Source organism: Notolepis coatsorum (assembly GCF_963971535.1).
Source record: "Notolepis coatsorum genome assembly, chromosome: 4".
Lineage (NCBI taxonomy): Eukaryota > Metazoa > Chordata > Actinopteri > Aulopiformes > Paralepididae > Notolepis > Notolepis coatsorum.
The window spans coordinates 117,043,236-117,060,237 of record NC_140168.1 but is presented as its reverse complement, the minus strand read 5'-3'; positions in this window follow the sequence as shown (position 1 = coordinate 117,060,237).

The following is a 17,002-nucleotide window of genomic DNA, read 5'->3' as shown; positions in this document are numbered from 1 at the left end:
ACATTCACCTTTGTCCCAGTTCCTGTGCCACAGTATAAATGCGTAGATTGGCAGTGTATGTACCTGAGATAGAAATATGTGACTTAGATCATTACTGTACTATGTCTTGAGTGCAAGTTGACTGAATGTTAATTGCAATTGGCTACTTACATTTGGAATGTTGCATCCGATCTGCCACACTATTGCCTCCAATGCCTTTAAAATAGATAGATCACTTAGGGCTGGGCGATATGACCAAAAACGTTATCGCGATAAAATTATAAAATTATTTTCATATAATTCGATATCGATAATTATCGTCGATATAATGTATGTCAAGTTTAATTAACTTATTATGCTGCTGCGAATGTCTCGAGTCGAGTTGATGTCGTCATCAGTCCGCGCACGTTAGAAGTTAGCCGACAAGCGGAATATCTCATGGCAATGTAATAAATATGACACTAAAATACTCTCTTCCGCCACAATATATTGAAACGACGTCCACTGTATACCACACACTACTATGAACGTGGCCTCAGAATTCACGCCGCACACATACTCGGCACGTAAATATATAAAACATCGCTGTGCAAGCTAGTTAGCCTAGCCAGCCTGTTGTTCCTAAGCGGTGTATTCCATGACAATGTGCTCAATATGATACTAAAATACTCTCTTCCGCCACAATATATTGAAACGACGTCCACTGTATACCACACACTATTATGAACGTGGCCTCAGAATTCACGCCGCACACATACTCGGCACGTAAATATATAAAACATCGCCGTGCAAGCTAGTTAGCCTAGCAAGCCTAGTTGTTGAGTGAGTGCTACCTCTGGGTCTCCTTCCTGGTCTCCTTCGCTCTCGGCCATCTCCTTCACCGATTGGTTGTTAGTGCATGCTCATATCCAAGCTTGGAAAATCGATATATCGAAACTTTGCGACCACGTTTCATGTTTATTTCGAGGAAATAATTTATCGCGATAGTTATCGTTATCGTTTTATCGCTCAGCCCTAGATCAGGTTATGTTAGGCCCCATATTAAACAAAGGTTCCTAACTAGGTGGTCCTGGAGTGGTAATCAGAAGGCCACCAGCAAAGATATGTATTGTCTTTTGTGTTTACAAAGACATTGTAATAATGATTGATCTTAAGCATGGCTATAAATCCATCTGTGTCTCTCTACCCCAGTCTACAGGTCAGGTTGACGCCTAGTACAGGTACATAGGGGTGTCTCTGGGCCACGATAAATCACTCACAATCCTTAAAAGGTCAAAGATTTAATGTTGAGAAGCAATGACATCTAGACAAATTACTCAACTTCTGTTTAATTGTGTTGATATTGATATCTTTCTCTGATGTGTGGGTCATAGTTGAGTGGGGACAGAGAGTGGTTGTTCTTGTTGACCACATCTAGCTGTGCCGAAAGGGTTAGGGTTAGTATTGTGGCTATATGATGCTAATTATGTGAGTTAGTCAACTGGCCTACTAGAAGGCCTTTTATATGAGATATTTGGTATGGTCAAATATTCAGTATACTCAAGTCCCATTATGGAATATGGGTTTATTTCTGTGGCCACTACTGATGACCATTTTGTATAATGCGTCATTGACAGCAACATCATGTGAAAATGTGCCCCATTGCATTGGAGCCCGGTGAGAGGATACAACATAGTGCTATGTTTCTAAGTACTAAAGCGATCAGTGAAATCTTGGCCTGTACAGCAATATCAGAACCTGAACCAATCCCAGCTACTCACATAACCTGGTTTTAGGTAGAAGCATAAATGTCATAACCTGGCAGATCTCAAAACAAACTGGTCAGACTACTGCTTGACCTTACTCCTAGAACCCACCTCACCCCTGCCCACTTTGACAACCTAGGATGGCTTAGAGTAGACGACAGAGTACAGCAACTTGCAATGGGCCTGGTCTACAAGATACACTACACGACCAAGGTACCCATGTACATGTCAAAATACTTCCCAAAGGTCAGTGAATACCACGATCACAACACCAGAGGGAGCTCCACAAATCATGTTAAACCCAGATTCGGCTCAAACAAGGGACTAAACACGGTTCGCAATTATGCCACATCGATGTGGAACGCCCTACCCACAGCTGTAAAGCAGGGGTCAGCAACCTTAGGCACGAGTGCCACCATTGGTACACATTATCTAAACCAACATGGCACACTAGCAAATGTGTAAGAGGAACCTTTTTGGAAATGTTGAGTTACCTCCCCATGCAGTTACCTCTTTCACAGCCATTGGCAGTTGCCATGGCCGCCTAGTTATAGTTGAAAGTGGGGGGGTTTGGAGGGGGTCCGGCACGACCCCCTCCACGGCAGATTTTTTTACATTTAATGAACACCTGTATGTGCAATTTCCTGCAATATAGAGCCTTCAATCTTGACCAAAATAAAGCTGCTCTTTTCACTATAAAACTCAGTTTATATTGCAGTATGATAGCTATAATAATAATAACTTCACTGCGAGGGCTCTTTTAGCTAACGCTAGCTAGGCACGTATGATAGCCAATTACTATTATAATAATAATAATAATAACTTTCCCATCCTCCCAAAGCCCCTCCAGCCCCGTTCACATCCGCAGCACCAACAACAACAACAACAACAACAACAACAACTAATTGACGCTATCAATAGCCCCAGTGAGCGCGGCGGCTGAATGAATGAAAACTTTATTTAACAGATTGCAGAATGGGTACAATACAGTACGGCTCAATACACACAATTGTTAAGGGGATGCAGACCAGATAAAGACGTTTGTCTTGTTTACATCAGGGTCCCCTTTCGTGACTGTGCTGCACCGAGTGAATCCACAGTCACTTGCTCCTCAATGGGAAACCAACCTAGATTTACCATGAAGGACTGGTTCTGGCCGAACCGTTCGTTATACAAGTATCACAGAGACATTACAAATGTGCTCACAGTTGCACGAGGGGTTCGCACAGAGATACGGGATGGTTTGAAAGCTCGGCGTTGCTAATAAATATTTTTAATATTTTTTTATAAACTGCTCAAAGCGGCATTATTTCCGCCGTTGGGTGATCACAGCGCCTGCGCACCATCCTGTATCTCTGGATTCACTCGGTGCAGCGCCGAGGCTCACCATACGAGAAATATTCAGTTTCAATCTGTTTGCGCATTTAGTATACAGTCACAGTGTTCGACTTACGTGATGATTTGCTCCATTTTGATGTAAACGCCGAAGAATAATCCTCACGAGTCACAATGTTATCCAATATCCAGCCTGAATTTTTCAAGGGCTTTCGAAAAAGCCGCCTCCCCCAACATGTCGTATACGTCATGCCGACGAACCGTGGCCCGTGGGCACTGGATCCAACCATTAAAGTGGGGGGTCACACAATCTTTGGAAACTTAAAAACTTGCTATTAAGTGTCATTGCGTATTATTAATTTGATTGAAATTACGTAGTTATGGTTCGATTTATATATGGGAGGGGGGGGTATATCATATTTTTCATATGATCAAAAAGTGGGGGAGCAAAATCAGATGTTTGCCCCCCCATGTTCAATAGTCATAGAGCAGCTGCATCGCATGCTCTTATGCGCAGCCGTCTATGGCAGTTGCACAGCCTGTTATTTATGGTACTGTAGGTTGACTGATATACCAGGGATATTTCATGGTCAGAGCCAATGAGAAGGGTCAGTCTGTTGTTGTTTGCCGAACATTGAGTGTTAAACGCCATTTTGATACCAAACATGAGAACTTTAAAGGATGAGGCAGACAAGGCTGAATGTGTCCAGGTATGGCAAGCAAGCATCTCATAAAGACGGCAGCATTCTCTTATATATTTATGAGAGGAAAATGGTTATTAAAACTATTGCTATGCACGTTGCCTATATGGATGGAATAGAATTACAGATCTGTTGGAGATTTACATTGTGATGTGGTGTCATAATTAACCTTAACATTGATATGGCACACTGGTTAACAAGAACATTTTAAAATGGCACTTCATATCAAAAAGGTTGCTGATCCCTGCTGTAAAGGAATGTGAATCACTACCCACTTTCAAAACCACTCTCAAAGAGCAACTACGGGAGACTGCAATTCGAAACTGGCCCCTGTAAATGTCCTAACCCAACCCCCTCCAATGTACAGTAAATGACCAAGTATGGTTTCGTCAATATTCCAATGTACAGTTTTGCTTGTACAGTTGTACAGTGTACTTAGTATAATAGTAGTAGTAAAGTATAATTTCTGGGTACTTTTTACACCCCTGTTTATGATTAATTGAAAATGGGGGACCCTGATGTAAACAAGACAAACTTCTTTCTCTGGTCTGCATCACCTTAACAATTGTATGTATTCTCCACTTGCACAACCTGAAAGTAGGCACTTCCGGCTGACTTCCGGTTGCGAATGGTACTTCCTGTCCCATCCAAATACATTGGTTTTAGCTACTTTTCTCCCCTTATTTAAACAACTTTGTCGTCACAGAGAGGCAATGAAACGTTTGTATTATTATAGTATAGAATGTATTTAATAAGCAAACGTTTGTCAGCAGGGTTTTTGGGCTGTATTTCATGTAAAAACGTTCACTGTTAGTTTACTTGCTCACGCTAACTAAGGCTAATGCTGGCTAACAGAAGCTAGCGCAAGAAACAACGCTGCAAAGTATTGTTTATAGTGCATTTCTTGCCACCTTATAGCATTTGTACATTTGTATGACAGTCTATAATGCTCCCGTGGGGTTTTTCCGGACGTTTTGGTAATGATTTTCACTATAAAATCATATTTCTAAATGACAGGAAGTTGATAAACTGGCCGGAATAGCTTTGAGCTAACGATCTTTGCCGATGCATTCCATTCTAAACGTAACGTTAGTTGTTCAAAACATTACCGGTCTATATAATTTGTTCCTCAACGTTATATAGACAGGTCATGTTTTGTAAACTAACGTTATGTTTAGAATGGAATGAATACATGGGTCGGGAAAGATAGTTAGCTCAAAGCTAATCCAGAAGGGCAGCTAACAGTAGCTACTGTCTGTAACTGTGATGCATTTTCTGTTTGCAGTCCAATGTTCACCAAAACACACACCCACACACGTTATAATTTGTTCCTCAACGTTATATAGACAGGTCATGTTTTGTAAACTAACGTTATGTTTAGAATGGAATGAATACATAGGTCGGCAAAGATAGTTAGCTCAAAGCTAATCCGGAAGGGCAGCTAACAGTAGCTACTGTCTGTAACTGTGATGCATTTTCTGTTTGCAGTCCAATGTTCACCAAAACACACACCCACACACTTATAATTTGTTCCTCAACGTTATATAGACGGGTCATGTTTTGTAAACTAACGTTATGTTTAGAATGGAATGAATACATGGGTCGGGAAAGATAGTTAGCTCAAAACGAATGACCTATCTTGGGCTACCAAATGTGCTACAACAGTTCTTTATGCAGATGATTCAACATTGTATTACGCGGCACCATCATGCAATGTACTTAATGAAGTTTTGAGTAGAGAACTTAAAGTTGTGCATGACTGGGTAGTATGTAATAGACTTGTCCTTAATATCTCCAAGACTAAATGTATTGTGCTGGGAACAAGGCACCGGTTATCTACAAATCCAAAGCTTCATTTAAACTTGTGTAATTCAGCAGTTCAACAAGTTGAAAGTACTAAACTCCTTGGAGTGATGCTGGATTGCACTCTGTCTTGGTCTCAGCATATTAATTATATTGTTTTAAAAATGGGAAGAGCAATTGGTATTTCCAGGAAATGTGCTTCTTTTGTTGCCCGTCCCCTTTTATGTCAGATAGTGCAAAGTTTAGTTTTATGTCATCTTGACTATTGCTCTGCGATGTGGTCATCTGCTGCCAGTGGTGACCTCAGGAAGCTCCAGGTGGTCCAGAACAGGGCAGCACGGTTGGTACTGGGCTGCTCACTAAGGTCTAATGTGAGCCGTATGCATGCCCGCCTCTCTTGGCTTAATGTTGAAAATAGATTGTCTTTTAATTAGAGCTGGGCATAGATTAATTTTTTTAATCTAGATTAATTTATATGCAATCCTGGAATTAATCTAGATTAATCTAGATTAAAATGGCTAAAAAAAAATAAAAAATCTGCCTAAGGCATTCAAAATATGTGTGTTCTACCCAAATAATGACCAGAAGTAAGTCCTTACTTTTACTTTCCTCTTTACGTGTCTCAGGCCAGGTGGCCCATTACACCATGAGCCCATCTCCCGTTTCCAAAATGCATTACAGACTGTTTGAAAAAGCTGTTTTGCTATGATAATTGGTAATGAAATATCAAAATAATGTTCAATAAGATGTACTTGTGTTTAATAAATCGTTTTATTCACACAAATAAATAATATTATCAGTACAGAACAGTACCGCATTTCAAACTTTCAAAGAGAGAGAGAGCGAGAGAGGGAGAGGGAGCCTCTGAGTTTCTGCAGTTCTCCCTTCATCTCTCAGACAGCAGCAACAGAGACACCAAGTGGTGACAGAAGGGAACAGCAGCAGACTGAACGGTTCAACTTGAGGTTAACTGAATGAAAAAAAAATATGCCGCTGAAGTGCTCTTGAGCAAGGCACTTAACCCCCAACTGCTCCAGTGGAGTTACTCAGTGTTGTTTTATTCACACAAATAAATAATATTATCAGTACAGAACAGTACCGCATTTCAAACTTTCAAAGAGAGAGAGAGTTTCAGCACTCTTTGATGAACATTGTTACTCAGTTGTGACTACAGTGGAGTAGAGAGCACATTATAGACAGGTCTGCAGGCTAAATCAGTCTGTAGACTACAGTGGAGTAGAGAGCACATATCAGTCTGTAGACTACAGTGGAGTAGAGCATGTAGGGGCCTATACAGACAGGTCCAGTGATGTGACAAACTACCAAACTGGAAATCAGTTAATATAATCTGACAGAATGTGTGTTAAAGGAACATGCCAACCAGGGGTGGCCTTAAGCATCTGGAGGCCCGTTTCAAGAGCTAACTGAATAGCACTGTGTTGTTTATCAACTAATAGTCTGCATTGAATAGCAGTGTGTTGTTTATCAACTAATAGTCTGCATTGAATAGCAGTGTGTTGTTTATAAACTACTAGTCAGCACTGAAGAGCACTTTGTTATGCATCAGCGGACATAAAGACAGCTTAAACAAATCCCTCAATTAAATGAACAACAAAAGCAATGCCATATATTTATCTTGGGAATTAAAAGTGCATGAAAGTACTGCTGCTGGTCCTTCCTGCTGACCTGTCGTACAGAACTTGTAAGTCGCTTTGGACAAAAGCAATGTTGAGCAAGGCACTTAACCCCCAACTGCTCCAGTGGAGTTACTCAGTGTCAGACTGTGGTTGTACTGGGCAGCTCCCAGGTGTGATTGGAACTGTGTGACTGAAGCAGGGCGTAGCTGAAAAAGAGCATCTGTGCTCAGCGAACCTACCCTGGGTAAATAAAGGTTAAACAAAAACAAAACAAATGGCTTGACTCAATCAGTCTCTATTTCTCCTTCTTCCACCAGTCACTAAGGCAGACCAGCTTGTTGACATTGTCTGGTGACAAACTAGCTCTCCTCTTCTGCACAATATGGCCCGATAAAGAGAACAGTCTCTCGCATGGGACAGTTGAGGCAGGGCTCCCCAAGTACTTCAGGGCAATGTGGGCCAGCTTACCGTAGGCGGCAGTGTGGTCTGACCACCACTTCAGTGGACACTGATCCAAGCTGGCACTTGGCTCTACCTTGTACCTCTCCACAAGATTGGGCACTGGTGAGTCGTCATCAGACTCCGAGTCTGATCCCATCACTAGTGTTTTCTTTTTAGGTGGCTCAGGGTTCTCCTCCCTCGGGGGCTGCAGAGCAGGTTCTTCTGCCTTCACCAACCCACTCAGTGTTGCCCACACTGGCCCCCTCTCTGCTTTGGGCAGGCATTTGAGGTCCTTAAAGCGTGGATCCACAGCAGTAACTACCTTTGATGAACAAAAATAAATAATAATTAATTGATGATGAAAAAAAAAAAATTAAAGTAACTTTGCAAATCCAACCACCATATTTCTTCATGACTCATTCATCTATCCATTGATCAATCTACTGGCTTAACAGTCTATAATGGTCAGACAATACAGTTATTTTCTAGTCAGTCTCACATACCTTCAGCCATTCCAGGTTACCTTTCTCCCTCCGCTGGTTGAGGTCCTGGGTGAAGGCATTCTTGAATCGCACAATGTAGGCAGGATCCTCGTCCGAGATCTTCATTGCGTGCTCAAGGTGGCGCAGGGCAGGTAGAACCACAGAGCAGGATACATACTTGTCCCCACCAAGGAGCTCAGTGATGTACCTACACACACAAAATATGGCCAATTAATTTAACTCAGATTACACTCTTTTTTAAAGTTCTGAAACACACACACACACACACACACACACACACACACACACACACTTTAACTAAGATTACACTTTTATAAGTTCTGATTCTGAATCATTTATAGTATTTAAGGGCATGCATTTCTTAATTAAATACAAAGTGACTTTTAAAAGAAGTTGTATGCCAATTTAAGAACACGCTATCTTTGTAGACCATACAGTACCTGCATGGCTCCAGCAGTTTCTCCAGCTTTGCCAGCTTCTCGTATTCAGCATCTGTTGGGAGGACCAGCTTGTGCTTATGCTGGGCCAGCGTTGCGTGCACTGGGACTCTGTTGCGCCTCAAACGATTGATCATTGCAAGGGTGGAATTCCAACGTGTTGGAACATCTTGCACGAGTGACTCTGGCTCTTGTTCACAGGATGCTTGCTGGACATTCAGCTCATCTGTGTTGGCCGGACTGTGTTTGAAATGTCCGACCACTTTTCGACACTTGGCCAGGACACCATCAAAACCACTATCCCGAAGGGACATTACAATGGCCCTCTGTATGAGGTGCGCAATGCAGGGCATGTGCTCGAATGGCAGTATCCTCCCTGCTGCTATCATGTTGGGAGCGCTGTCTGTCCCAATGGTGGTGATTTTGTCGGCTATCTCCCACTGATTAGCGACGTCCAGAAACTGCCTGGCACACGCCTCTGCAAAGTGGCGCTCCTCTGTTTTAATCACACCTAGTACAGACAAAGTAGATCAGAATAAGTTTGCTAGTAAAAAATGTATACCATATACAAGAAAAACAATCCACAGTTTAAACAAGAACAAATTAAATGATAATAATAATAAAGAATAAAAATAAAATAAAATATCTCACTATTCAGATCACATTTGACTTTCATACTGACAATTTTTAAAATGTATATTACATCCCTTAAGCTCGCTATGGAGAGAATTCCAAACCTTTACACCAATAACTGAAGGACACATCTGTTTAAGTTTATTAATTTTATTTAATACTACATGCCACGGTGGGTTGGTTTCAGGTTGGAATGAATATTCAGCCAGTTGGATGGTTATATGGTTGGATGGCTGGGTATCCAGCCTGAATGAATGAATGAATGAATGAATGAATTAATGAATTAATGAAAATGTTATTAACAGATTGCAGAATGGGTACAATACAGTACAGCTCAATACACACAATTGTTAAGGGGATGCAGACCAGAGAAAGACGTTTGTCTTGTTTACATCAGGGTCCCCCCTGAAACCAACTTAACCGTGGTCAATTAAATAAATTAAATAACAAACGTACCCAAGGCGAACGAGTGAAGTTCCCAGCTGGCATCGATGAAGTGTGCAGTAACGCCTAGGTAATTATCGTTGCTGACCGATGTCCAATGGTCCCCAGTCAGTGCTACACACGACGCCGCGGCCAACTTCTTTTCCTTCACAACTTTCTCTGTGGCGTGTTGGTCATGAATTCTCCTCATGATAGTTCGCCTCGCAGGTAGCTTGTAACACGGGTCGCCTGTCGCCGCCCGGAGAAGAAGCTCGAGTCCATCATCTTCAACCACGCTGATAGGCCGGCAATTGATGGCAATCCACTGGGCTAGGAGGTTAGTCAGCTTGGCTGATAAAGCTGTGCTGACGGGCTTGCCTTGGTTGCACTCAAACAGTGTAGTTTGACGAGCACTTTTCCCCGGTGCAGCTGTGCTTGGTCCGGCGGCACCTTCCTTCATAACATCAATTTGATGCTTCTTGCTCAGGTGGTATTTAAGACTCGAGGAACTCCTACAGTAGGTAATTTGCGCTTTGCACAAAGTGCAAATCACCTTCGTCTTGTCGAGGTTTCCATCTGGAAGCTTTTTGAAAATAAAATACCCCTGAAGCAAACTGTGCTTAACGTTACCATAGATATCTCTTCTGCTCACAGCGTCCGCCATTGTCATGCAGCTCAGCTGATGGTAATGAGCTTCACGCATGCCCCGCTCACGTGTTCACGAACTTCACGCTCCTCCCCCTCCCCCCACACACACACACACACACACACACACACACAGAGTAGTTCGACCAGGTTGGTATGGTATACATCCGCGAATGTCCCAGACGAGACCCAACGCTGAAAAAAATGTTAACAGCGTTAATTATATTATCGCGCGACACTAGTCTCGCGATAACGCAGCACGTTAACGCCGTTAACGGCCCAGCTCTATTTTTAATATACTTGTGCTGTTCAAGTTGGTCATGAGCAGTAAGACTCCTGTTTTTATACATAATCAGATTGTTTTTAGTAATACTGTGCACGAGCATTACACTAGAGGTTCCAGTAGTGGGCAGCTTGAATTGCCAGGTCCTAGAACCAGCGCTCTGGGGAGATCTTTTATTTTTAGAGCATTAACTCTGTGGAATGGCCTGCCTCGGAACCTCTGCTGCATTTACAGTAGATGCACTTTTAAAAAGAATCTTAAATTGTTTTTAAATTGTTTTTAACACTGTAAAGTAATTTTTTGTTTTTGTTTTACACTAATGTAATTTTAGCTATATTAATTGTTACAGTAGGTTCATTATGCATTGTGTGTACTGACTTTTAATAATTTTGTTTTTTGCAATGGTGATTGTTTTTGTGTGTTTTTTTTGTGTGTGGACCCCAGGAAGACTAGCTGGTTGCTATCGCACCAGCTAATGGGGATCCCTAATAAAATCAAATCAAATCAAATCAAATCAAATCAAAGCTAATCCGGCCTGTTTAACCACTAGCTTCTGTTAGCTAATGAAGGCTAATGCTGGCTGAGCAAGGAAACTAACAGTAAACGTTTTTACATGAAATACAGCCCAAAAACCCTGCTGACAAACGTTTTTTGCTTATTAAATACATTCTATACTATAATAATACAAACGTTTCATTGCCTCTCTGTGACGACAAAGTTGTTTAAATAAGGGGAGAAAAGTAGCTAAAACCAATGTATTTGGATGGGACAGGAAGTACCATTCGCAACCGGAAGTCAGCCGGAAGTGCCTACTTTCAGGTTGTGCAAGTGGAGAATAGAGCTGTTTTGATTGATTGATTGAAAACTTTATTAACAGATTGCAGAATGGGTACAATACAGTACAGCTCAATACACACAATTGTTAAGGGGATGCAGACCAGAGAAAGACTTTCGTCTTGTTTACATCAGGGTCCCCCATTTTCAATTCATCAGGACATATATGACATACATGACATACAGATACAGTACTGCTACATCTATGTACTGTACTGTACCCATTCTGCAATCTGTTAATAAAGTTTTCAATCAATCAAACACAACTACTGTACATAATGTTAAATAGACCGTGGGCGACGCAGCCCCCCGCCCCCCTCCCACATACAACCTACAGCATAACTTTTATATCAGTATAATACAACTCTCAAAGCCAACGTAGAGTTTGTGCACTACTGTACATTTTAACTAGCACTTACCAGCCTCGGGGGTTGTACAATGTGGTAGAAACGATCGCTCCTGTGAATTAGAAAAGCAAGCCCCGCCCCCAGCCTAGTGAATGAGAAAAGCCTGCCCCTAGTGGAGCAGGACAGTCCCTACACAGTACAGTACACAAAATGATCACTGTGATGTACTGTCCTGCTACATCACTGTCCTGCTACTGTTTAATCACTGTGATCCACTGTCCTGCTACATCACTGTGATCCACTGTCCTGCTACTGTTGCATCACTGTCCTGCACAGTACAGTTTATGATGAATTGAAAATGGGGGACCCTGATGTAAACAAGACAAACGTCTTTCTCTGGTCTGCATCCCCTTAACAATTGTATGTATTGAGCTGTTTTGATTGATTGATTGAAAACTTTATTAACAGATTGCAGAATGGGTACAGTACAGTACAGCTCAATACACACAATTGTTAAGGGCTGCAGACCAGAGAAAGACTTTCGTCTAGTTTACATCAGGGTCCCCCATTTTCAATTCATCAGGACATATATGACATACATGACATACAGATAGACAGTACTGCTACATCTATGTACTGTACTGTACCCATTCTGCAATCTGTTAATAAAGTTTTCAATCAATTCAATCAATCAAACAACTCTCAAAGCCAAGGTAGAGTTTGTGCACTGTGGTAGAAAAGATCGCTCCTGTGAATTAGAAAAGCAAGCCCCGCCCTCAGCCTAGTGAATGAGAAAAGCCTGCCCCTAGTGGAGCAGGACAGTCCCTACACAGTACAGTACACAAAATGATCTAACTCCTACTGATTTTTTTTTTACATTTAATTAATTTATCATCTCTATATTAACGTAACTAGCTATTCATATCAATCGAAATAACGTTCATCTCTCTATATTAACGTAAGTAGCTATTCATATCAATTGAAATAACGTATTGTTTTCATCTCTCTATATTAACATGATTCCATCAACACAACATAAATGTTCAAAACACGACTTCATTATTGATTATCTCTGCACATTATTGCTTATCTCTGCTCTGTTTACGTTGGGTGGACGAGCAGTGAGTTTTAATATTGAGCATGGCATAAGTAGGTAATATGCTCTTGCGTGTGACGTGACTTTGGGCTTCATTATTCAGCCACAGGCAGGAGTTTTTAGATAGAACAGATTTTTACAGCCTAATCTAAAACAGATTTTTTACACATTGGTTCAAACATGATCACGGAAGGTGACAACCCTAACATGTCATGTTGTGTCACAACAGAATGAGTAGGTGAGTGTTAGGCCTACAGAAAGTGTAATATATTGATTGACTTGCGCGACCTAGTCAATTCGGTAGAAGAGTCTGGTGGGCGAGTTTATGCATGACCAGCCTGTGATCTAAAAACTCCTGCCTGTGGCTGAATAATGAAGCCCAAAGTCGCGTCACGCGCAAGAGCATATTACCTACTTATGCCATGCTCAATATTAAAACTCACTGCTCGTCCACCCAACGTAAACAGAGCAGAGATAAGCAATAATGTGCAGAGATAAGCAATAATGAAGTCGTGTTTTGAACATTTATGTTGTGTTGATGGAATCACGTTAATATAGAGAGATGAAAACAATACAATGTTATTTCAATTGATATGAATAGCTAGTTACGCTAATATAGAGAGATGAACGTTATTTCGATTGATATGAATAGCTAGTTACGTTAATATAGAGAGATGATAAATTAATTAAACGTACATTTTTTTTTTTTTTAACTAAGAGTGATATGAACTTGTGACCATAGGCTCCACAGCCAGGTGACAAACGAGTTGAGCTACACGGGCTGATGTTAAAACTGAGTGACTAATCCATGATTTACACTTGTGCCAATTGCGTGCGTTTGTCCCTAATCTTTAGTATTGGCATTAATAAATCAGATGTCATGCTAATATGTCATGTTCTACGATACCAATTTCAGCGTGCGTGTGCGAGGCTCGCTCTCGCATTATTATTATTTCTACGCTCATACACGCTCATACCGGCGTGGGGGCAAAACTAGTGTAGGCAGCGTAGGTCAGTGGCCAATCAGAGCAACGCGGAAGGACAACTTGCTTGTGGGAAGTATAGACGCCTAAAGGAAAATTAGCACAGGCCTCCAATTATAATGTAAATTAGCACAGGGTTCTTTTAGTTGACTGTCGGCGAGGTGAGCAGATAGGAGACAGGAGTCAGATGGCTTAGCCTGCAGTTTACTGAAATCTCACGGCACAGGAATAATAGATCACAATCCGGACCACCGCATGCACCTCCTACACAGGGAGAGCAGTTGCCAAGTGGTGGCCGATAGTACACCGTCACATCATTTATACATTGGTAGTTGGACACACCTCTTCCTGGTTTGATGATTGATGGCTGTCGGGCTATCGTCGAGGACAAAGAAAGGAAAAGGCAGGAAGAGGAGGTAGGAGGGAGGGCGATTTCAGCACGTGTCTTTCCGTGGAGGTGGGGGCCAAAGATAATGTGCCCCTTGGGTCCCCCGCTGTTGGCCGTTTGTGTGTCTGTGTGTATGTGTTTGTCTGTGTGTGTGCGAGGCCTGACCCAGCACTCCGTCAGTTTTCAACGGGTTATGAAGAGTTCAGGCACTTACTTTAGGCATCCATCTAATAGTTCGTGTTTTTGTTGACGTGAAGTTTAGGTTATCGAAAGGTTGAGGTAATTAAATGTAATTAATTGTAGGCATAAATCTATGTGTGTGTGTATCTATTTTATGTGTATGTGTGTGTGTGCTTGTGTGTGTGCGTTGTGTGTGAGGGAGACATGTGTGTGTGCTATGTGTGTGTGAAAGAGGGAGGTGCGTGTGTGTGTCACGAAGGGAGTCTATGTGTGTGTGTGTGTATGTGTGTGTGTTTGTGTGTGAGAGGGATGGAAGATGTGTGTGTGTGTGTGTGTGAGACTGACTGTGCTTATGTGTGTGTACATGAGTGTGTGTGCTTGTGTGTGTGTGTACGTGTGTGTGTGCGTTGTGTGTGAGGGAAGCATAGAGCCACGGCCTGCACCGGGGTCAGCAGGTCACTCAAGCCGCAGTCGAAGAGTGTGTGTGGAAAAGGGACTGGGGACAATGACTTCCAGATGTGGTGAGAGACACAGACACACAGGGTGCCTTCAGATATTAGATATTACCATTAAATATATCACGCCTCCTGGATATACATCACTGGCATTGGGCTTCCCCCCATATCTTAATATTGATAATTGAAAACAGGAAGAATGGCTTCTCATTTACCTGGGCACAATTAGATATTAGTACCTGGCTCTACTTTTTCACATGTATATGTGTTAGTATCAGCATATTTAAACAAGGGCCCTCATTTATCAATGGTGCGTACGCACAGATATGTGCGTTACCCGTGCATACGATCATTTCTAGGCAATGTGTGGGACTTATCAATTTGAACGTATGCTTGACTTTGTGTGTATATTTACGCACAGCTCCGACCGTGCGGACCTGGCGCCCGGTGGTAAATATGAATATTGCAATAACGTTCATCTCTCTATATTAACGTAAGTAGCTATTCATATCAATTGAAATAACGTATTGTTTTCATCTCTCTATATTAACATGATTCCATCAACACAACATAAATGTTCAAAACACGACTTCATTATTGCTTATCTCTGCACATTATTGCTTATCTCTGCTCTGTTTACGTTGGGTGGACGAGCAGTGAGTTTTAATATTGAGCATGGCATAAGTAGGTAATATGCTTTTGCGCGTAACGTGACTGGGCTTCATTATTCAGCCACAGGCAGGAGTTTTTAGATAGAACAGATTTTTACAGCCTAATCTAAAACAGATTTTTTACACATTGGTTCAAACATGATCACGGAAGGTGACAACCCTAACATGTCATGTTGTGTCACAACAGAATGAGTAGGTGAGTGTTAGGCCTACAGAAAGTGTAATATATTGATTGACTTGCGCGACCTAGTCAATTCGGTAGAAGAGTCTGGTGGGCGAGTTTATGCATGACCAGCCTGTGATCTAAAAACTCCTGCCTGTGGCTGAATAATGAAGCCCAAAGTCGCGTCACGCGCAAGAGCATATTACCTACTTATGCCATGCTCAATATTAAAACTCACTGCTCGTCCACCTATTATGTTGAGACAATGAACACACGACCGTGTGGTTTCATTACTTTATTCGACTGACGGTTACGTTACAACACCAGCCCTACCTCGAGCGCTAACCACGCCCGTCTATTAAAGGCACAGTAGCCTACAGTGTAACTGCTAGTATGTCACAACCTATACGTAGCATAACAGGACATAACACCACCCAACGTAAACAGAGCAGAGATAAGCAATAATGTGCAGAGATAAGCAATAATGAAGTCGTGTTTTGAACATTTATGTTGTGTTGATGGAATCACGTTAATATAGAGAGATGAAAACAATACAATATGTTATTTCAATTGATATGAATAGCTAGTTACGTTAATATAGAGAGATGAACGTTATTTCGATTGATATGAATAGCTAGTTACGTTAATATAGAGAGATGATAAATTAATTAAACGTAAAAAAAAAAAAAATTTAACTAAGAGTGACTTGAACTTGTGACCATAGGCTCCACAGCCAGCTGAAGAACAAGTTGAGCTACACGGGCCAATGTTAAAACTGAGTGACTAATCCATGATTTACACTTGTGCCAATTGCGTGCGTTTGTCCCTAATCTTTAGTATTGGCATTAATAAATCAGATGTCACGCTAATATGTCATGTTCTACGCTACGATATCCATTTCAGCGTGCGTGTGTGCAAGGCTCGCTCTCGCATTATTATTATTTCTACGCTCATACACGCTCATACCGGCGTGGGGGCAAAACTAGTGTAGGCAGCGTAGGTCAGTGGCCAATCAGAGCAACGTGGAAGGACAACTTGCTTGTGGGAAGTATAGACGCGGCCGCGCTGCTGTTCTGCAGATCCACCTCCTCCCGGTTAGCAGGAGGCCTGTTGGAGAGGCGTTATTTTTTTCCGTAGCCGCATTTTGCGGAGATGCTCTCTGATTGGCTAGCTGCGTACAGCGAAGCCCCTCTCTGTTTGGTTGAGCGAAGCCCCTCTCTGATTGGTTGAGTGAAGCCCCTCTCTGATTGGTTTAGCTCCTCACGCGCCAAGAGGTGAGCGTAATCGCGGAAATGTAATGTTATGTTCGAATCCATGTAT